This window comes from Podarcis pityusensis (assembly GCF_964106645.2).
Source record: "Podarcis pityusensis genome assembly, chromosome: 7".
Lineage (NCBI taxonomy): Eukaryota > Metazoa > Chordata > Lepidosauria > Squamata > Lacertidae > Podarcis > Podarcis pityusensis.
In genome coordinates this window covers 17,747,975-17,771,524 of record NC_138031.1, presented here as the reverse complement: position 1 = coordinate 17,771,524, position 23,550 = coordinate 17,747,975, and the positions used below count along the sequence as shown (strand labels likewise).

General features: G+C 41.0%; 1 protein-coding gene across 6 annotated transcripts in view; it reads right to left on the bottom strand.

The window, feature by feature from the left end:
- TRPS1 (transcriptional repressor GATA binding 1) overlaps positions 1 to 23,550 on the bottom strand; it is a 238,760-nt gene that overhangs the window by 112,968 nt on the left and 102,242 nt on the right. The window lies entirely within an intron of this gene.

Here is a 23,550-nt window from a genome sequence, read left to right as displayed (position 1 = left end):
GTGGTGCTTCAGGTTAAGAACAGTTTCAGGTTAAGTACGGACCTCCGGAACGAATTAAGTACTTAACCTGAGGTACCACTGCATTTAGACACTTGAGAAGACACAATACAATATGGCTGTCACATAGATGATGGCACACATTAGCCTTTTGTTGCTCCAGAGTAAAACCTGAATCAAGGGGTGCAAATTACAAGGTAGTTTATTTAGAACAAACATTAATTAGGAAGAACGTCCTGATGGCACAAGCTGATTAACTGTGGAACAGACGGTCTTAGAAGGTGATGACGGTTTTTAAGCAGAAGCTAGATGGCCAGCAAAATTCCTGCATTGGCTAGATGACTTTTGAGGTCTCTTCCAACTCATTGATTCCATGCACTTCCACAGTCATGCTGCATAGTGTACAAGTTCCTGCCCAGTATGGGCAAGTTTGTTGAAGGCCAGTGTGGTGCAGTGGTCAGGGTGTTGGACTAGGAGACCTGGGTTCAAATCCCAACTCATGAAGCTTACTGAGAGACCTTCGGGCAGCTACTGTCTTTCAGTCTAGCCTACCTCACAGGTTAGTTGTGAGGAAGGCATAGGGAGGAAGAGAAGGGAAGGGAATGGAAGGGAAGGGGGATTGCATCAGCAGCCCCTAAGCCACAGAGCTTAGGTTATGTGCAGAAGATACAACAGAAGTGTTGGGGCTGGAGTGTGCCTGTCTTCCCACTTCCTCCTATATATGTTCAGTTCACCCTGTTTGGTCACATGAACAGATTCAGGTCTCTAAAAACTAATGCAGGAAGAGCAAACACATGAGAACATACTAGATCCGTACATTTCTAAGATATAAGCTTCACGTCAAATATCTTGCATTAAGTCATTTTATGGAAAGTCATTCAGGAAGCAACCTAGCCAAAGTTACACATTATTATTTTGAAAGTTAAGAACATACTTAACTTTGCCATAAAAACTGAGTCCAAATGTGCTTAACTTTGGACTGGATCATGTTGTTGGTTTGCAAAAGCTGCAATCCAAACCTTTTCTTTGTAGAAAAACACATTGTGTTTTCTTCGTTTTTAACACATAAATATTGTTTACTTAAAATAAATTACAAGCACTTTTGTAGCCATGCGACAATAAATACTGATCCAAAGACAACTGAATCTCCACAGAATATATTTTATAAGAGCAGACAATTGTAGGGGCACAAGCCAGTGTCAACAATGTATTATCCAAGTAGCAATTGTCTGTAGTTTTGTGAATGAATTAATGTGACCACAAGCAGAACTATTACACAGATGTTTATTGCCTGCATTCTGGTGTTTAGAATTTTAGGGAATGGAAAATACATTTATATGTGAATAGGATAGATTTTCTTTGGGAACTCGAACATTCTAAAAATATTCTTCAGGCCTTTGTGCTAATCACACATGAAGATCTGAAGAGAAGCCTGCGTAGCGGGAGACCACTTGGGTGCAAGCCTCTGCCCATCCATACTGAACACAGTATGTGTTTTATCAGTGTTGATAGTGGTTTAACAGGCAATTGCTTAACTAGCAAGAAACCCAATGTTGGTAAATTGCAATATAAACTGACTTACACAGATATTAGTCCAAGAGGTGCTGACTAAGAATGTAGTTATCCTTAGGATTCCTACTTCTTGAATTTTGTAATGCGCCTTTTGGCAAAAAGAATTTCAACTGACATCATTTAAAATCACATTTCAACATGTGTATTTCGAGAGAAAGTATATTCAAAATAGGTAGCTAAATATAAACTTTCATGCAGACATTTTTAGAGAAAAAGTAAGGCTTGTGTGTAACTGGGACAGAACAAAACTTAAGACGACACATGCAAAAATGATACAGACCGATAATAGACCAAAACCATCCTTGAGGGATTTATCCTGGCCCTGCTTTGAATATTTTTTTACCTGATTTTTTTACCATTGGGCAGAGTGTTTGTGAGCATCATCTCAAAGGGACTTGAACCACAATACTTCTCAGGAGGTTGAACTTTCAACCATTCAAAATTGCAACACATTAAGACGCAGGATCTTCAGAACTACTATTAAATGAGTAATGTTTAGGTTAGCCATTCTTGTTTATAAAATCCATCAGGAAACAAATATTGCAACCTTGGTAAGCTGTCACTGCTCAACCCAAAATAAACATTTCTCACCCTTCCTTTAGGTTGAACTTTACCATGACTCATTCTGAAGAAAGCCTTTCATGAAGGAGCAGGTACCTGCTTCTAAGAGGCAAATTAGGATGGGGAATTTCGGAGAGGCCGGGTGTGGTCCACATTCCACCGTGCCAATTTTTTGGGCATCATTCTGCTAGCTCCTTTACCTGTCCTTCAGATAATACTGCACAACTCTTGTCTAATAGAAATATTAGCCAGAATTAGTTCATCAGAAGTAGCTGTGTGCTGCTGCTTTTAAGCGTGCAATTGTAAATAACAGCTATCATAAAATGCATTTATTTATTACATTATTATTCCGCCTTTCCTCTCAAGAGCTCAAGGCTCCACCCCCAACCTGCAACATTCTTCTCATAATAATCCTGTGAGAAAAGTATGGGCAAGTCAGTATCTCGCAGCCCAAGTCAGGGCCTGCCCAAGACATTTCCCTGCCTGCGGTGAAGGACAAGATAGCACCACCTCACAATTCCATGTGTGGAAACTGACTGGACCCAAGGATAAATCTGTTGCACAAGCAGAACACCACAGCTGAATATCACCCCTAAAATGTAGATGAGACATATCTGCTGTCAGTATATAACACAAAAGGATGACTGGATATTTTTCCAAAAAGCCGAAACCATTGTATCCAATCCTTTTAACTAGAGATCCTAGGGATTGGACCTCAGAGCTTTTGCATGTAAAATCATGATTTTACAGTTGTTTTGACATATTGTTGGCCGTTACCTCAAAAACATCCAGGGCAGTCAGGGGATGGTGTGTGTATACTCCCTCAAGCTGCCAGGTAATAGCCATTATTTTATTTTATTTTTTTGGGGGGGGGGAGAACCAGCATGCAGGAGTTAGGAGACCTGGACCCGGGTTGCGTTGGGGTGTGTGTGCTGTGTTGGCTGAGAGAAGCTGCTATCATGTCCCATTGATAGTTTAATAATTCTAAATGTTGATTAAAAGTCAAAACGAAAGTCCCACACATTTGTTGCTATGGTTGTTCTACACTCCTTAGTCTATTAATATAAATAATTGCCACTTGTATTTCATTATTGTTATTTTTCCTCCACGGTGAAAACCAGCTGGTGTTATATATGCTGGCAATCTGTGCTGAAATACAAGCTCATATATACAGGAAAAGGGAGGGAAATCATGAGAAGCCATTATTCCCAGCCTGGATTCCTTACAATGTTAATCCTGGTGGATGTACTCAGTGCAGCCATTCTGAAGAGAACTGGGCATTCCAATTCATGCTCATTAATGTAGCTTGTTTCTTTTATTCAAGTTGCTAATATTGACCTTTATCTCTCTCATTTTTGCAGCCACCCAACATCATTTTTGGATTCACTGTCCCATACATCTGCATTCATTGGCTGCGAGGCAAAACTATCCCCGTGTTTCTGCCTGAAAGTAACAAATGTCAAATCTGCTTCTGAAATCTGGTCTTCCAACATACAAGAGTTGTGCCCGTTTGGCATTATGAAGGGAAGAGTATGAAGCAATCTTCAAGAACACAATTGTTTGGGGAAAGAGATCAAAAGTCTGATCACATATACTGAACAAAATGGTATTCTGTGCAGCTTCCAGCTACATATATGAGTCAGGTTTCCTATTTTATTTTATTTTATTTTATTTTATTTTAAAGCAGAGTGAGTTTCAATAGTGGGACTTCAAAACACAAATCTTCAAAGTCTTTCACCATCACTAAAGACAGAGAACTTTACCCAAAAGTATGAAGTTGATCACAAAATTGCACAGGCCTTAGCTGGAGCTTTGACTGTATCCTGATCAGGATCCTTTGGGTGAGTGCGAAGTGTTAAACTACATTTCATAAAATTTAATTGTGAATGAAGCACTATAATCAAAGCCCTACTCTATCACCAAGCTTGCATCTGTATCCTGAACCTATCTACTGTGAATCTACTGAACCTATCTCACTGAATTCACAGAGAATTACTCACAATCGATTGCCAAACATAAGCATTCATCTTTGCATGATCTGAGCTCAAGCCGTGCAACAACAAAAAAGCTGTGCATTCAGTCCTAAATGCTGCTATTTCCTTAACAGCCAACGCACACAACGTTAGTATTACCTTACTGTAGAAAGGAGTGGGTGGGGGGCTTATGATAGAATGTATTGATAAAAGCATGCAATGTTACACCGTTTATTTAAGCTTGGAGCAGCGTACACTTCTGTGAGATTGCAAAGAGTTATAAAATGTTGCGACCAAAATTTCCTTATTCATATTTAGGCAGAGAAAGAGGCATCACACAGAAAGCATTTTAAACAAATAGCTGGAAAGGAGAAGGGGCTAAAGCAAATGCCTCTGTTTCCCAGGAGTCAGGATTTTAAGGAATAAGGTTCATCATCTCTTGCAGTGGCAACTCAATGAGGCTTTTTTGTGTTTGTAGCGGAGAGCAAAACCTTTAACCAAGCCTTTGATGAGGAAAGAACTAGCTGTCATGGGGCACAGTACTTAAAAGGTGTAAGAGCGTTTGTCACTAGTTTGCTAGTCTTGGAAAGTAGCTATAATTCTAGCTGTTGACAATGAAAGGATCAAAGGAATGAAACACCTCGGCCTTCTGCGCCCAACCCCCTGAAGTCAATGCTTCCATTAAATAAATCACAGCTCCTACGAGACACACCGAGCTTGTGAGGGGACCAGCTCTGAAACGTTCCACTCACTCTTGATTGTTTTGCTCAAAAGAGGAGTTTGCTTTTGGCTTCTCACACTGTTCCTTGGATTCCAGGCACTTTGGTGCTTTATTAATTCAGATCCCTCATTGCTGGGGAGGTGGGTGTTTAAATATAAAACACTGTTTGCATTTCACATAATACTACCATTAGTTTTGTTTGCTCCAGCAAAGCTGTAAGAAGGGGGGGATAAATCCATGGAGAAAGTACACATGCATGCAAAGTCTCGCCAAACACATTTGCCAATCAAACGGCCATGCATGACGGAGTTTGCACAAAAGGCTTTCACAAATGCATAACTCCAATTAACATAAAGTTTGCTTTTAAAAAAAGGAAAAAAGGAACAGGGGTGCATGGAAACTCAGTTTTGAAGGCTAATTGGAAATAGCCTCTCTTGGCTCCTAGGGTGCGAGCAAAGATTCAACTAAATATTTTCAATGGGCTTTTCAAGCACATGGCCTCCAAGGCAGTAAGATAATATGTTTCCACTTTCAAAGGCTATAACTTTCTTTCATTTTCTTTAAAGAAGAGAGGTGTAGTACTGCATGACAAGGGGACCATATGCCTTATCAGTCTTCCTAAGACAGGGCTGACATCAACAGTGAAAGCAAAATTGTGCCACACACACACACACACACACACACACACACACACCTTGAATATTCTCCTGCCCCATCATCAACTCATTTTATGGGATTGACTGGGATTTACATGAAAAGGTTGCTAATCACCTCAGGCAAACAGCATGATCAAATAGATTAAATTAAAAGCCAACCAGCCTGGACAAGAAACACAGAGAATGTGGATTCTATGAATGACATACGTACCTATTGTACTTGTCTACTGTAAATTATCAGGAAAGGGATTTCGTGTGGCGGTTGTGCTATAGCTGAATGCGTGTCATCTTGAGCTCTTTGGAAGTCAGGGTGGGACAGAAATATAATAAAGGAAATAAAAAAAATATACAAGCATAACACTTGATATTTCTTCACTTAGTCCCTCCAATCCTCTTGGAAGCCAAGAGAAAGTTCTCTGGAAAAAAAAAATCCTCCCTCTCTGTCACTGTTCTTCTCCCCCACTCTGATAGTGAAATACTTGGGGCAAGGCAATTTGACACTGGCTTCTGTAACAAACCTGGTCAGGCAGGATTTCTCACACACCCTGCACAAAAGACCAACCCTTCACAAAGTACTTATTTCAAATTTATGTCAAGGTTGAGTGCACTGCAGCCGGGGAACTGTTCTGCAAACACAATGGAAAGGGCTCATAGGCTAATCACTAAACCAGTGGGTTTGTGGCAAAGGGAAGTGGGGGGTGGAGGGGGACTTGTCATGCCATTCCTTAATCTATCCACACAGAGTTACAACCAGAAATATAGAATTTTAACGAAGCACAGTGAAAAGCAACAAAGCTCTTTGCTTTGACTTCACCATTTTTGCTGAATAATAATAATAGAAGAAGAGGAGGAGGAGGAAGAGGAAGAAGAAGAAGAAGAAGAAGAAGAAGAAGAAGTGGTGCTGTGGCTTGCATCAAATTCCTGGGTTTACAACCCTGATCAAAGGTGATACATTAGGTGTATCTAATTAGGTGATTCTAATACAAACTTTGAGGCTGCAACATATCACTTCCTGGGGTGTGGAGCCTGAGAATTCACTTTCCGATTGTATCATGAATAACAGCAGTGGAATTTTGTTGAACAACCTAAGCCCTTCTTTTAAGAGGGTGAGACAAAAGCATTTGCATGTTAAGCAACAACGCAGCATTGTTTTCTATGTGCTTTGATGCTTGCTGTAGGATTAATTAGCTATTCGTTGGAGTAGCTGCCTTCTCTCTCTGAATTCTATCGAGGTGGGCTTGTGGTGGCCATGAAGTAAACATACACATTAGCATGACAAGGAAGAAGTAAACTACAGACATACATGTGACTGTGAACAACCGGGACATCCAGTTGAATGAGGACATGAATGGAGAACCTCATCTCTGTTGTGTAGGCCAAGCTCAGCAAGCCACCTAAGACCAAGTTCAATCTAGCTTCAGAAGGAGTAGAAGTGAACAACATTGGCACCTGTGATTAGCAGAAAGTATACAGTCTGTGGATTGGCTATGCCCAGTGAAGACATGAGTAGGCTGGTCAACAAAGCTGGTGGGGGGGCAGGAGACAATACAGACAGGGGAAAATAATAATAATAATACTTCTCTAAGGAGAATTAGACAATCCTAGAAAATCTCCATTAATACTTCTGCCTTGTATGGACTGAGCCACAATCAATTCACCTTTGTCCTGCCAGTCACTGATCCACACACCTGTTTAGGATAACAACTCACCTGCTGCTGCTGTTGGAAAACACTGATGGCATGTCACATGAAAATATTCACACAGCCTAAAACAGTGGTTTCATGTAGTGTAAAAAGCCATGAGGAACAAGGAACAAGTTGGAACTTAGCGGCAGCCCATATGATAATTTCTTCTTTGGCAAAGCAACCATTCCCTATGACCTACTTGGATGGCAGGAGTGGAGCCACTGCAACTCTCCCAACTCTAGTATACAACTCTGAATTATATTATAAAATATAGCTGAGAGTTCCAGGAGAATTAACAGGATCACATTCTTAGGATGAATCACCAGGTTCTTGCTTTGGCTTCCCACAGGCATCTGGTTGGCTATTGTGAGAACAGGATACTGGACCAGACAGGTCATTGGCCTGATCCAGTAGGCATTTCTTATCCTCCTAGGACAACTAAGGCAGCTTCAATATCAAAAGCATGCCTAAAGCCAGGTTGATGTACAACTTGCCTATATAAGACTACCTTTGCCACTCTTCTAGAAAGTACCTCTTTCTAATATTTTCATTTGGCCTGCATCTTTTAAGCAAACTGATCTCATTTGCAGGATTAATGCATGAATCAGAAGGTAATTGCCCTTTGGATTTCACATTTTCTGAATTTTGCCAGACGTTCTCAGTTTTAAAAAACTGCATTTGTCCGTTTTGTCTCTGTTGTTGTTGTTGTTTCAAAGAGTGCATTTTAGGATAGGTATGTTTAGAAATGTGTACATTGAGATGAATGTGAATTTATGTGCATATTTTGTGATAAAATAACATTTAAGTATGCAGTAAAGATGTACTTAAATATGGATTTATTTTTATATTAAAAAAGAATTAATTCAGAACTGAAACAAGAGTAAACTTACAAAGAAATACTTGCATCAGAAATAGACTGGTCCTTCCATCCTACTTTCCAGAAGAATATTTGAATAATTATATCACAACAGCAATTATACTCTGGATTACCCTTCCTCAGTCAGAAGCATATTTATCAAAATGATCTATCCAGAGAATTTCTGTCGTAACAAGTTCCGGAAAGCAAGTATGAAGTTACAAGTAGGTCTTAACCATGGTCCTCCAAGGTGAGACCTACAAGGTAAGACCTACAAGTAGGTCTTAACCATGGTCCTCCAAGGTGTGCTGATCACTATGGAACAGAAAGAGTGGGAGGCTGGGAGGGGCAGGGAGAGATGTGAATAGTATTTCCAGTGTCTACTGGGTATCACAATGTGATCCAAGTTCCATTTATGGGTGTTTACGCTATTTCATAGAATCAAAAGGGTTTATTTATATTAGAGGCACTCCATATATATTTAATTGATACAGTTGCTCAAATTTCTTTATCCATCTTAATCCCATTCTCGCCCCACCCTATGGGTACACAATAATGTCATATTTCATCCCTATGATTTCCCAATTCCTGCAGTAGTATCATCTTTACGGGAACAAAGACATGATAAATTGAAGGAAGTGGTGACAGCAATCTTATGTGTTACTGGAGCGGGGGGATAGTATTGCTATCCTCTGTAACGAACGCAGATATATCAAATGACTGTTAGGCAACACATGGAACTAGCAAACTTTGATTTTTTATGGTCCCATTGAAGTGAAAGGAAGTACACTGATTTCTACTAAAGTAGTCAAAGCCTTATGGGCTGGGCAGTAAGGATGGTTCCAATAATACTGCTGCAAATTCAGATATTAGTGATAAACCTATGATAACAAGGTATTTCATACTGCAAGGTGAATAATCACAAAACCAAATAAGTATAGTATCATTTCCTCTAAAGAAGCCTTTCATCATGTAAATAAAATCCAATGGTGGAAGACTTACCTACCATTTCACAAACTATACCTGTGAATGAGGTTCACAATTTTTTTTAGCTTGGTCTCCCTCCCCTCAACAGCAAGTGGGCACGCAAAAATCATTGTACAGTCATGTGTAGGTGGCTTCAGTGGCAAACTCCAAACATAGTCCCACATCCTGCTAAGCCACTCCTACCAAACTCCCATTAGCTTCACCCACTCAAACCTTGTGCTTTCTGCTTCATTCTAGCTCTGTCCAGAGAAGCTCTTTCTGTCAGCTTTTACAGCTAAAACGACCTTCCATGGTTAGAAGCACTATACCTCTGAATACCTTACAGTGGTGCCTTGGGTTACAAACACCTTGGGTTACAAACACTTTGGGTTACAGACTCCGCTAACCCGGAAGTAGTACCTCGGGTTAAGAACTTTGCCCCAGGCAAAGAACAGAAATTGCACGGCAGCGGGAAGCCCCCTTAGCTAAAGTGGTACCTCAGGTTAAGAACGGTTTCAGGTTAAGAACGGACCTCCGGAACGAATTAAGTTCGTAACCAGAGGTACCACTGTATTCTGGTTACAAACAAAAAGCAAAATACTGCTGCCAACATAGCCTGCTTATCATCTTCCTCACTGGCTGGTTGAAATGGAGATTACTGAACTAAATAAAAATAACTTACCCCAAGTCTAGACAAAAATGAGTGAAAGACTGAGGTGATATATAGCACTCATTCTCCTTCAATTACCTTCTCCCCTAATTATTTTCCAATACCAGATCCCTTCCCATTTTACTTCTCCTTCCAAAAATCCACCCCATTCTCCAGAATACACTCAGTTTTTCTACAGTTTCCTCCCATGCTGCTCTTCTACCTTTAAGCTTAAAGAAACAGAAGAACAAAGGTGATGTAATTTCACAAAATGGCAGCTGGCCAATTGGAACCTAGCCACCTGCCATTACCACCAATAAGCCAGCCTCCTCCACCATCCATGCCCATAAAGCACAGGTGGCTTCACAGTGATCGAGTTTTATTTCTAGGAGCGGGTGTGCAGCAAATCTTGAGAATCCATTTCTCCACCTGTACACTGGCACCCACAGTGAAGTCAAAAAGTTATAATCTCCATCCTAAGGGCAAAAACATACTGTGAACGTAAATCATGCACTTTGATTCTCTCAGTTCTGGGGTGTTTAAAGCGAAAGCAAGCTTTGTTTTAACAGTAATACTCTTAAAATATGCATTAAGTTCAGAAGCTATGTATAAAGTACATGAATCTTTTCGCCACCATTTTGAACACCAGTCTAATATTCTCAAGCTTTATTTGCATGGTGGCATGGCTGACCTCCATCAGTTTGGAAAGCACTGCTTGTTAGTTAACCACCAACATGGAATTAGTGGAGCGAAGGGGCTCGCAACAATCGTTTTGCGAAGTCTTCAAAGAACAGTTGTCCCGACCCCCTTTTGTTGCAATTTCTCTTTGAACGACTGGTGCTCCGGGGCAGATTAGCAGATCTTTGAGTGGTAAATCCTGCATTGAGTTATTTGTAACATTTAAATTTACTTGAAGTTACTTGAAGATAAGTTAATGACAGGCAACACAGGGAAGTTTGTATTTTAACTCAAGATCTTGCACTAGACTAAGAACGAATCAAAATAGGTCTACACTATACTTGTGCAACAGAGTATTATTCACTTCCATTGTTTGATACAACCTCTTTACTACTCAGGTCAACCCTCTGACCCACATACTTAGAACAGCACTAAGCTTCCCAGAATTCAATTATTCTACCAATATTATGATGCCTTTATAAAAATGTACAGTGAGAGCACACTAAAAATTCTGTATAAAGATTTAGTTGCCATAGAGCCAGAAAGGGGCTATCAAAATAATCATAGTTTAGAGCACCTCTCTTAGGGGTGGGGAAGCTGCTTAGTTTGGCAGCAGGAAGGCAAGTAAAAGGAAGCAGGAATATAGGAAGTAGAAACAGAGACGTTTTTCTTCCTGCCTTGTATCACTAGAATCTGGAGGCAGTTAAGAAAGCGGAACGGTGTTAGATTCAGGACGAACAGAAGTACTTCTTGACGTTGTGCACAGTGAAGATTATAGAATAACCTGGCACAAGCTAAGGCGATGTTCAGCAATTTTCATAACTTGGAAAAGGAGATTAGAATATTCCATTGAAGATATAGTCATCAATGGCTACATGTAAGCTATATCTGAGTACTAGCAATTGAGGAACAACAGGAGAGGACAACTATCCATTTGTCCTGTTTGTAGACTTCCCACAGGTATTTGGGAATTCCTTGTCCCAAAGTGAAGTACATACAGTCCCAGAGAACAAAAGTATACTTTAAAGGGGGGGGGGGGACTCTTAGCCTGGACAATCAATGATAGCTTGTGATATTTTGGCAAGAGAAGTGAACAGGCTTATAATTGTGCTGTATGTTATTGTCCACTCCTGACCTTATGTGAATTACATGTGAGAAACAAGGCACACCCTGCAGGCTGCTTATTCTCCAAATAAAACATGGACTGACCTCTCCTTATGAAATCCTGCTACCATTTGCAAAACCCCACGAGCATTCAGAGCACCTTTCTCAAAAAGACTTCAGGCCAAAATTTATTGCAAATGTCAAACTTCTAAGCTGGGTGTCGAATATAACATTTTGAAAATCTGAAATCAAATTTAGGAAGAGTGAGGCAATCACCTCAGGCCACCAGCTGCAGCAGCCACTGGCTATTCATCATATACCTCCAGCCCTTCCTTCAGTTGCCCCATGGTCTCTACCAGGCCCAGTCTCCAAAATCTGACCTGGTTCCTCAGGTTGTTGGAAGATACTATTTTGTCATCAGTGTTGCAGCAACATTCAACTGTCAGTCCAGTTGGCTTTTGTATGTAGAAGTGGGAAGGAGACTCTCTTGTACTTTACCTCAGGCAGCAAAATGGCTTAAGCCAGTCCTGCCTGTAATGTAACACCACATAATGTGTTTCCTCATGCATGAGGTCAGACTATTTGTCATTGAAACCATATATTGTTGGCAACAACTCTCCATATTTTCAGGCAGATGTCTTTCTTATCAGCTGAACCTTCTAACTGGAGATGCTAGGGATCTGAACCTGGGACCTTTTGCATTCGAAGTATGTCATCTACCACTGTGGCTATGGTCACTCCCCAAACTGTAGCGACCTACACGTTAAATGGATGAAGTGGAGGACACAATCTATGTCGTCTGCTGTAGCTCCATATATGTGGTTTTCCAAACTTCCTTCAGTTGTTAGAGAAAGACTCTAGAAACTTGAATCTGTGGGTGGAATGCAACATCACACTAAGGTGATTTTTGCTTGCCAGAAAAACCGATCTCCACATTCCTCTCCCATGTTCTGGAGGTTCTCTCAACCTTCCCGAAAAGATTTGGAGAGGGTGCAATGGGAGGGGAGTACCACTGTTGTTAGTAGGACTCATTGCTTTCGCTTTCACTAGCACAACTTAGTTGAGTCTGTCCTTGATAATTTGTGCCAACCCAGGGCAGGGAATTTATGTGCTCCCCCATCCCCGCTCCCAAACATACACTTAATGTTCAGTTCTCCCATACTGAAGCGGTGTTGGGGCATTCCTTCTACATCCCAGATCAAAACAACTTAGGCTGCCATCCTAACTGCACTTACCTGGGAATAAAGACTTGCTTCTGAGTAGCCTTTCTTAGAGTTGCACTGTGAGTCACACCAAGACAGTCACGTAGCTGTTTGGGTCCTTCTTTTGAAGCTCTTCATACTCCTTTAACTGCTGTCCACACCCAACACTTATCCAACACCAATTAGCCTTAAGACCTCACTGATAGTTTCTGTTTCATAACTGCATGGATGCTGAGCATCCGTGAGAAATTCATCAAACATACCTCAGAGGTTCTTGGGGCAAGGCCATTCTAAATGAAATTCTCATTTTAAAAGTATAGCTGAATTCACTGCAAGTGAGGAAAAGTCTATTTCCAGTAAGTTTATTACCATGTACATCACATTAAGGGAAGCCTGGGGCAGACATAATATATCCTATATTTACGTGGTTCCAAATGGCTTTTTGAAATATTTATATATAATGTTTTATGTTGACTCCAGATGCTCCCTTTGTTGTGTTAGATAGGAATATCTGATGTTCATTAGCAGTTACCTCGGAAAGATTCCTTGTTGCGTGCAAGAGGAAAATAGTTTGACGACTTGTAACAACAGATTTCCCAAACAAAGAAAATGTGCCCTTTGATTGATTTGGGGGTGCTATTAGTTTAAACCACATCATGCATTATGTATCATTTGTGCTTTTTTCTTTTTTAACAACTACAAGTTAAAAGAAGGAGGCTAACGTTCGGTCTGATGTAGTGTTGCAGGGATGGCTATCCTGTGCCCCACAACATCATCTTTCCCAACTGTTGTTCAATGTGGCTGGCACTGATGAGAGTTGGAGTACAAAACCACCTAGAGGACCACTCTACGCTCTAAAATACTGGAGTCAAATTCTCCTTACCTTCAGGTGGTCACAGGGTCACTTTCTTTTACTTTTTTCACATTTATCTCTCACCTTTACTCCAATGAGCCCAAGGCAGTACATACGGTTCTTTTTCTAGCTTTTGCCTTCTTTACAACAACCTTGTGAGGTAGGTTAGGCTGGCAGATGGTGATTGACCCCAAGTCACCCAAGTGAGTTTTCATGTTTGAGTGGCTTGGGTAAAAAAAAAAGCAATGAATATACCGAACTGTAATCTCACAATTTATGGGGATCGAATGAGGATATTGCCATATCACAGATAATATGTCGGTTATCCCTGGTCTCACTGCCAGAAACTCCACCAAAACTACAGGGAGACCAGACAGAGGGCCTGTAAAAGCCCTGAGTCAATCACCTGAGTCAGCATTCAATTCCAAGAGCCAAGTGAAATGTTTGGCAAAATTAACTAGAGCATCTCACAATATAAGCTGGAAATCATGGGGGAGTAGATCAATTGAAATTAAAGGACATAACTTGGCTATGTTAATTAATTTCAATCGGTCCGCACTATGTGAAGCTTAGTTGAATGCTACCCACATCATTTTCAAAGCCTATTCAAGTCCAAACAGATGGTTGCAGCTGCAGTTATCATCCTTCTTCTTTGAATTTCTGGAGATAAGACTTGAGAGGTCTAGGTTCATGATCCTGCTCAACCATCAGGTCTCCCAGCTTTACATATCCACCTCATGGGGAATGATGTGAAAAAAGATCAAAGCAGCAATGCTGAGATACAGTGTGGCAGCTTAATGCTATTGATTTCCACAGAATTCGAACCTATATAAAAACTGAACAGCATTGTGCAATTGTAATTAATAACAATCCTCAAAGGCATCAGACTCCAAACTCATTTTTGTGGGAGTTTACAAAGGCGGAATAAAATTGCTACATCCACTTGTCTTCAGCTGAGGGCATGTCAAACACATTTCAAGAAACCATCACTATTTTTTAAAAAACGGGTGTTCTACACTCATTCAATGCTTCTTTTTCATCTTGTCATTGGCTGTGGAATTTGCAGTCAACTTAGTGACAGTAATCTCTCCCACCCCTTTCTGTTATTTCTAAGAAGGCACAGAATGCATGAGCCTGAAAAATGAAATAATATTCAAGACCCTGAAGTGTTCACACATACAATCTGTTAATAAGGCCTAGTGAAGGCTGTGTATGTGTGTGGAGGGGTTGGGGGGGAGAGATATCAAGAAAAGATCATCTCTATTTTGGAAATGAATGGATGCAGGAAATTCTGCCATCCTGAGGGACAAAGAGAGTAACATGCAGTTGACAAACGTTAAAACACTGAGAAGTGACACTGTCATTTCGCTAGACCAGCATTACAAGCATGTTGTTTTTCCAGTTCCAACCTTATTTCCATAGGCTATTCACACCATCCTGACCTAACATGACTAGTTGTAAATCCATTTGTTTGTGTCAAAAGTGTCATCACAGCTCAGTAAGCCACAGATGTCCCAGTGTTAAAAGACTGGATTAAAATAAAAAATAATGAAGAAATCAGTGTTTATTGAACATTTGGTTTGAGTCATTATGAATAACACGCTTTTCAGACTACAGACATATCCCTCTCACACTGCTCATCTCTTTCTCTACCTCCCACCTTTCCTTCTAATTCCTGATTAGGATTTCAGCAGTAGGAGTTTCTGGCTTCAGGCTCCTCTGTGTGCCCACAACATCCATACACTGGGAGCCGGGGGGGGGGGTCCCACTTCCACAACTTAGTATTCTACAACAGTCATACATGTTGTGGTAACATCTAGGGCTTGAAGACAGACACCCTACTGCTTCTATGGTCCCTAAAACCTGTATCTAGAGCTGTATTCCTCAGTCCTTTCTTCTTTCAGAAGGATTAGTTGCAGGGGCCTGATTCTTACCCTTGTGCTTCTGGGGTTGCCTCTGAGGAAGTGGGTTGGCTCGACTGGGTTTTGCTCATGAAACCTTAAACACGATATAAGAAAAGTCTTGCTGGCAGATCAGGCCATTAACCCACCAAGTCCAGGATCCTAATTCCACAGTTACCAAACAGATGCCATTCACTGGAAGTTTTTGTGCAGAGGTTAGATGGCCATCTGTCATGGATGTTTTAGTTGAGATTCCTGCACTGCAGGGGGTGGGATTAGATGACCCTTGGGGTTCCTTCCAACTCTACAATTCCATGGTGCTATGAATATTTAGAAGTAAGATCGTATACCTATGAAGCCCACTATGCTGTCTCCTGGGGAATGTTGCCAGGTGGGTTCTTAGATGTATCGTTTCTCCCAAAACTTCATGGGGATACTGTTTAGTACAATGATGGCCAAACTTGGCCCTCCAGCTGTTTTGGGACTACAACTCCCATCATCCCTAGCTAACAGGACCAGTAGTCAGGAAGGATGGGAATTGTAGTCCCAAAACAGCTAGAGGGCCAAGTTTGGCCATCACTGGTTTAGTATATTAGTGAGGGTATTTGAAAAGGACCAGAAATGTTCAGCTCCCAGTTAACCAGCTGCCCCTGGTGATCAAGGAAGCAGGCTGTTCCTACTCTATGCTCCCGTCTGCCCACCACTTGCTTGTTCATGTCCTCCACGCTGACAGAGCTGTACCAGAAGGTCCAGGAAAGCCCTTTAAAAGGCATGGCTGCCCATAAAAATGGCTGTGATTTCCAACACACGAGCTCCTAACAGTCGGCACTGTAGGAATGCATGTCATGTTGCTATTACTGTTAGACTGGTCACCAGGGATCATTACTATTATTGGTTTTATATGCTGTGTTATAGTGTGATCTAAACATACATACTCAGAATTAATGCACACTGAGTTCAAAGGACTTCTTTGTGCTTTAATAACTGAGTTTAGTTAGTTATACAGTTCCTGATATTTCTGTAACTTTATATATAAAGTAGCCGGAAGCTGTGCCAAACACTCCGAACGATGCAGCACGCATTTTTTAACACACATTAACAGAAACTCTGTATGTGCAGCATTCACAAAGATGCTCTGCCTAATCACTCAACAAATCCAAGTACAGTGGTACCTCAGGTTACACACGCTTCAGGTTACAGACTCCGCTAACCCAGAAATAGTGCTTCAGGTGAAGAACTTTGCTTCAGGATGAGAACAGAAATCGGGCTCCAGCGGCACAGCAGCAGCAGGAGGCCCCATTAGCTAAAGTGGTGCTTCTGGTTAAGAACAGTTTCAGGTTAAGTACGGACCTCCGGATCGAATTAAGTACTTAACCCGAGGTACCACTGTATGGGTATTGGGTTTTCTTGTCCCACGAATTCAATGATGGGCCTCGTACAAGAAACAAGTGACAACACAAAGGCTGCTGACACACACACACCTCAGAAAAGGCCACTGAGTGATGTAGCAATTCTGGAGCCTACAAAACAGCCTGTTGCTTTGAAGGAGAAGAAAACCCCTGAATGGACATGATTGCCAGAACTAGTACAAATGGGACTGGGTTGTATCCTTATTTTCCCTTGCAACCTGGCCAAGAAATCTAATTTTCAGTTTGTACGCTATCAAGAATGGATAGGCAGATGGGCTCCGTTGAAACATTTCTTGCCATCTGCTGATAAACTGAAAGTGGAATGCTGCTTTTTTTTATTTAAAAAAAATGACAGAAAACTTTTTTCAGTCTGAAATATGGTAAAATGCCTTTTGGCAGTTCTCGTTATTGATTGCATTAAAGGCTATATTGATCACACTTTGTTTTCAATCTAATAAATTATAGCCCTTCAGGTTGCAAAAATGAGCACGGCTATTCATGAACAGCTATTAGCGCTCGCAGCTCTAATGCTAGCTGAAGCACATCACATTCTTCATGAAACATTTAAGTTTAGATCTCTTCGCTTGCAAAGAGCAATTGCAAGCATTCACTCTAATCTTTGCTTAACAGCGTGTCAGGGAAGAAACATTTTAAAAACCTGTCCAAACAGCAAAACAGAGCAAGGGTAACATTTATTTCATTTAGCAACAACAACGTTTTTGTAGATAAGGATACATTTAAAAGCATAATTGGGAACGTGTGCGCGTGCTTTAATACTTTGCAAGAGAAGAAAAAGGGCAGATTATTATACAGTGGTACCTTGGGTTAAGAACTTAATTAGTTCCGAAGGTCTGTTCTTAACCTGAAACTGTTCTTAACGTGAAGCACCACTTTAGCTAACGGGGCCTCCTGCTGCTGCTGCTGCTGCGCCGCCACTGCACGATTTCTGTTCTCATCCTGAAGCAAAGTTCTTAACCCAAGGTACTATTTCTGGGTTAGCGGAGTCTGTAACCTGAAGTGTCTGTAACCCGAGGTACCACTGTACTGGGCATTTAATTCAGCTTCTTGAATAGTAGAATTGTAGCATTGGAAAGGAGGTTCATCCAACCCCCTGCAATGCATTCTGGTTAACAGAATCCCCACTTTCATTTAAACAAACAGAAGAAAAGAAAGTCAGTTTATCCATAAACCTATGTTTTTACAATTACCATTGCTGGAATGGAGTGTTGGTTTAATTTGTTTATCCTCTTTAATAAAGCTTCATTAAAAGTGTAATTTTTCAAAAAAAAAACCCCAATATTAGATTCCTTATTCATGAGAATCTATGTTTGGGCAATCAAATATGATATCTTGGATGCCAGAGGAAAGCTGAAAAATATTTTTTGTGGTCAAGAGTCCGGATTCAATGTCCTTCAATGCTCTTTCCCATTTGTTCAAAGGTTAAGCACTTTAAAGTACAATGTATTCCAATAAAGGAGATTCTCAGTAATGCGGAGTTGCTATCTCTAGCTTATGCCTTTTATTTATATTTCATTCTATCACATGGATAGAATTGTTCATCATATACATAATGTCCACAATTATACCAGCTGAAAACTTACCTGGGCAGAAATAGACTGGCCTCTGTTATCCTGGGCTCTGGTAACCTCCATTTACATTACTTTAATGTGCTATAAGTGTGAATGTATTTGAAGACTATTTGGAAACTGAAGTTAGTAATCTAACAGATATATTCTGCAACACTTGGAACTGGATGCTATCTTCACATTGCACTTGTGTTATTGCCAACTGCACTGGCTCACAATCCATTTTGGGGCCCAATTAAAAGTGCTGTTTTTGACCTGGAAAGCCTTTAGGATCAGGGTACTTTTAGGACCACCTGTCTCCCTATCTACCTACTTGTACATTCAGGTCTCTTGTGGAATATGTTCTGCAGGTGTCACTGCCATCTGAGGTTTGGCGGGTGGCAGTGCCTCAGTTGTGGAACATTCTCCCCAAAGAGTGAAACTATTCTTGTCCCTCTGCTTGAAGAGGAATCCAAAGTCTGAAACAGGCCTCCTCAACCTCGGCCCTCCAGATATTTTTGAGACTACAATTCCCAGCATCCCTGACCACTGGTCCTGCTAGCTAGGGATCATGGGAGTTGTAGGCCAAAAATATTTGGAGGGCCAAGGCTGAAGAAGCCTGGTCTGAAAAAACACGGTCCATGGTAGCTCACCATGCAGGACCCAGCCTCAGACCTTAAGCTTTGGGGTTTAAACTTCCCAGTCTAATGCACGCACACAGGTGTTTAAAGACGCATGTTAGATGGGTGTGTTCACTCCAGGAAGCATTGACGCAACATAGATGTGCATGAAGCATACTCGATGTGGCTCTCCCTTTGTATCCTGCCTTATCTCTGAGGCTGAAAGGAATGTTTATGTAAAACAACAACCGGGCATAGCAACTGCTGTGTTTCCAAATCTACACCCGTCACAAAAACAAATGTGTACTGTGCATAAACACCTAACCTGAAAGTTGTCATGCACAGCCATTTTTGAGACCCCCCTCCCCAATTCTACACCATCTGAGGCAGCTTTTGAGAGGCAAAGCCAAACTGATTAAGGGGTGGTGAAGTTTTCAGTCCTTGAAGGCATCAAAGGATTTCAAAATAAGCCCAAATTTAAAACTTCTGCAAAGCCTAATATAGTTTTCCATTATGGAAAAAATCAGTAGGCTCAACACATGCTCTTTTGCTTTTAAAACCATTACGATCGAGTCTATAAAACATTTGACTAATATCTCTGATCAGTGCCTGATGAAAAAAAGGGGAGGAATGGAGTTTAGAATTTTAATTAAGAATACTCCCCCCTTCCTTTCCATTTTGGTTCTTTGCAGCTAATAAACAAATGTGCACACATGCACACACACACACACACCCCAAGCAAGTGCCCAGTCACTTAGAAGAATCAGAAGCCTGCAACATTTTAGCTGACATTAAGCTCCAGATGTAAAGTGTGACGTGTACAATGTTGTCTGTGTGTGTGCTTGTTAAGTAAAAACCTTTTTAATGAAGGGTTGGAGGGATCTATGCTAATTTGTATGCCAGTGGACCATGTGACATGAAAGACTTTACGGCTCAATCTACATCCCTATGAAATTGAAATTCTTAGTTTCAGACGTTTTAGTGCAATTGAATTCCAAATAGATTAAATTGGCTTAAATCTAAGTACTTGAACTGAGTACATTAGAAGCGCTGCGTCAAATAACACATTACAGTGAGATGAGTTGTCGGAGGTTCACTATCTCACCATGAGTCAGCGGCTACCAGGATATACCCAAATACTGGCATGGCGGAATTCTGAGGTAACTGTTTCCAATTTTGTCCTCACAGTAACCCTGCAAGGTAGGTTAGGCTGTGAGACAATGACTGGCCCAAGGTCACCCAGTGAGCTCCATGGCTGAGTAGCGATTTGAACCTGGTCTGCCAATAAATAAGCTTGACACTCTAACCACTGTTCCATGCTAGCTCTCTAGACCACGAGTAGGCAAACTACCGTATTTTTCGCTCTATAAGACTCACCTTTTCCCTCCTAAAAAGTAAGGGGAAATGTGTGTGTGTCTTATGGGGAGAATACAGGCTGCGCAGCTATCCCAGAAGCCAGAACAGCAAGAGGGATTGCTGCTTTCACTGCGCAGCGATCCCTCTTGCTGTTCTGGCTTCTGAGATTCAGAATATTTCTTTTCTTGTTTTCCTCCTCCAAAAACTAGGTGCGTCTTGTGGTCTGGTGTGTCTTATAGAGAGAAAAATACGGTAAGGCTTGGGGGCCAGATCTGGCCCAATCGCCTTCTAAATCCAGCCTGTGGACGGTCCAGGAATCAGTGTGTTTTTACATGAGTAGAATGTGTGCTTTTGTTAAAAATGCATCGCTGGGTTATTTGTGGGGCATAGGAATTCATTCATTTTTTCCCCCTTCAAAATATAGTCCAGCCCCCCACAAGGTGAGGTACAGTGGGCCGGCCCTCTGCTGACCCCTGCTCTATAGTTCAAGGGTTTCCCAAACTTTGGTCTCCAGCTGTTTTTGGACTACTATTCTCATCATCCCTGACCACTGGTCCTGCTAGCTCAGGATTATGGGAGTTGTAGTCCCAAAACAGCTGGAGATCCAAGTTTGGGAAACCCTGCTCTAGATGGATACACCACACGGTAAACACACATAAACAGCATACAGGAAATACAACTTTCTCCTCTCCCCCCCCCCACCCCCCAAGATGTATTTTAAGAGTCTTACACCGCAAACATGAAAGGCAGCTGGCAATGTGCATGCATCAGAAGAACCTATAAATATTTTGAGATATTCTTCAAATGTCTTATGCAGCCTATAATAGTTGTATATTAAGACTGTCTTTGATTTCATTGTTTTCCCCCTTGTACTATCTGCCTTAAAGCCTTTTAGTCATGTACAGACGGGAGAGGTGATAGCTTTGAAGTGCCCAAGCTGCAGCAAATATGCCTTTTTATTGTTGTTATTATTATGATTAAGTCTGAAGGGGTTTCGCATGTGATTTGCTGCAACTTTAGAGCAAGCTCAAAGATTCAACGTAACTTCAAGGCTGCTTCGGAAAAAAAATGCGGAGGTCGTTCAACTGAACAAAGACTAGATTTCTGTAAAACAAACAAACAAACAAGTACAGTGGAACCTCCGTTTTCGAACGTAATTGTTTCCGGAAGACCGTTCGACTTCCGAAATGTTTGAAAACCGAGGATCAATGGGTGGTCGGCAAAATCCACTGAAAAAATGGAGAAACACGTCTCGGAAGCCATTCGACCTCTGAGGCGTGTTCAAAAACGGAAGCAATTACTTCTGGGTTTTCGGTGTTTGGGTTCCGAATCGTTAAGCTTCCGAGAAGCTCGAAAACCGAGGTTCCACTGTAAATGTCCAGTGGCACCTTAAATACTAAGGTGTTTATTATGGCATAAGCTTGCATGAGCCAAAGACCACTTTGTCAGATTCGATTTTCTTATAAGAATTTATAGGGTGAGAAGTTGGGGAAGCACCACATGGTCCATTGAACCCTCACAAGGCTCTTAAACAAATGATAAACTCTACACACATGCACACACAAACACACATGCATATAAAGATGTAGTGTAATTTTTTATTTCCTTTTCTGTGTGATAGTTTCCTCACTCCCTGCAAATATAGCACAAATGAGTCATGATAGGGTTTGTTGGGTGTTTGTTGGATTATTTTTTTTGCTCCAAAACAGCTGTGATCAGATGCTATTTGCAGGAACAGCAACAGCAGAGATTTGCACCCCACCTAACTAAAATTAGTTTGAAGTAACCAAACTTCTCATCTGAACATATGACTGCTCCATTTTTATTTTAATAAAAATGGCATTTTCTCACACAAGAGAAATTTGTGGACTTTTGAAAACAACACATTAATCAAAATCTATTTCCAAAAAGTTTGTGTCTTCTAAACTAAAAGTTCCCTCTCACCAGAAAGCATGTTTTAAGATTTTATATGAAGAAATATCAATATAATGCAATCAAACTTGACATATTCAGGGTGGTATTTTGGCCACAGCAGAATGTGGACAAAGTGGCTGGAATGTATAGGCTAAACCACCATTCCCCAACCTGGTGCCCTCCATATGTTTTGGACTAAAACTCCCATCAGTTCTAGCTAGCATGGTCAAATGTGAGGGATTGTGGGAATTTTAGTTTGAAATGTCTGGAAGGTGCCAGGTTAGGGAAGGCTAGATTAAATAAAAGTTAATGAGTTGATTGTTTCTCTTCTCCTGGCAACATGCAAGACAAGGTGAGTGAAAGTAAGACATAACTAACACATTGCTTTTGAAGTGTAAAGTGCCTAAAGAACAGAAATGGAATACACAAGGGTAATGATTTTCTAAACCAGTATTGGTTTCTTACATTTATTTCAATAGAAGCAGGTTCAGGAAAGGTAACAAAATGTTGTGATATTGAAGCATAATGCATATGAGGCACAGTTACAAACCTGATACACTGCCCACATCAAACTGCTAGGTTGGCAGGAGCAGGGACCGAGCAACGGGAGCTCACCCCGTCACGGGGATTTGAACTGCCGACCTTCTGATCGGCAAGTCCTAGGCTCTGTGGTTTAACCCACAGTGCCACCCGCGTCCCTATTTCTTATCAAATAGGGCATGGTTAAAGACTTTTCTGACTGGCTCTGCAACAACTCAATTTATCTAGCTAATTTTGAATAAGCATTCAAACTGATGTTCTCAGCAGAATCTTATTTGTTCCCAACCCCTTAGCAACTTTGGTATACAGTACCGCTCACATTCTTTGTTCTGCAAACTGATTCACTTTTTCCTTAAGGTTTTTGATGTAACATCCAGGCACTATATTATTATATCACCACACCCAAATAATGATTTTACCACCCAATACATTTCTAGGCATTTCTTCCTGAAACATACCTAGCTGTGGCTGAGTAAATATCCAGAGGGCGAGGTTACCTCCCTACCCGATAATGCATGAGCTTGATCCACACAATGCAGATACATCCACTTAAGATGGGCTGGCTTAACATTTTAAACGTTGCTTTCTGCTGAACTTTGATTACTCCGTCACAAAGAGTATCTCCACTTGCACGCAAATTCAACCCAGTAGTTCTGAAGTTCTGCCTAAACTAGTTTAAAACAGAACAGGATTTTCAAGTTTGGGCAATTCAACACCACAGTTGCCCCCTTTTCATTTTAAATTGGGGGGGTCATCCATCTAGCATTTGACA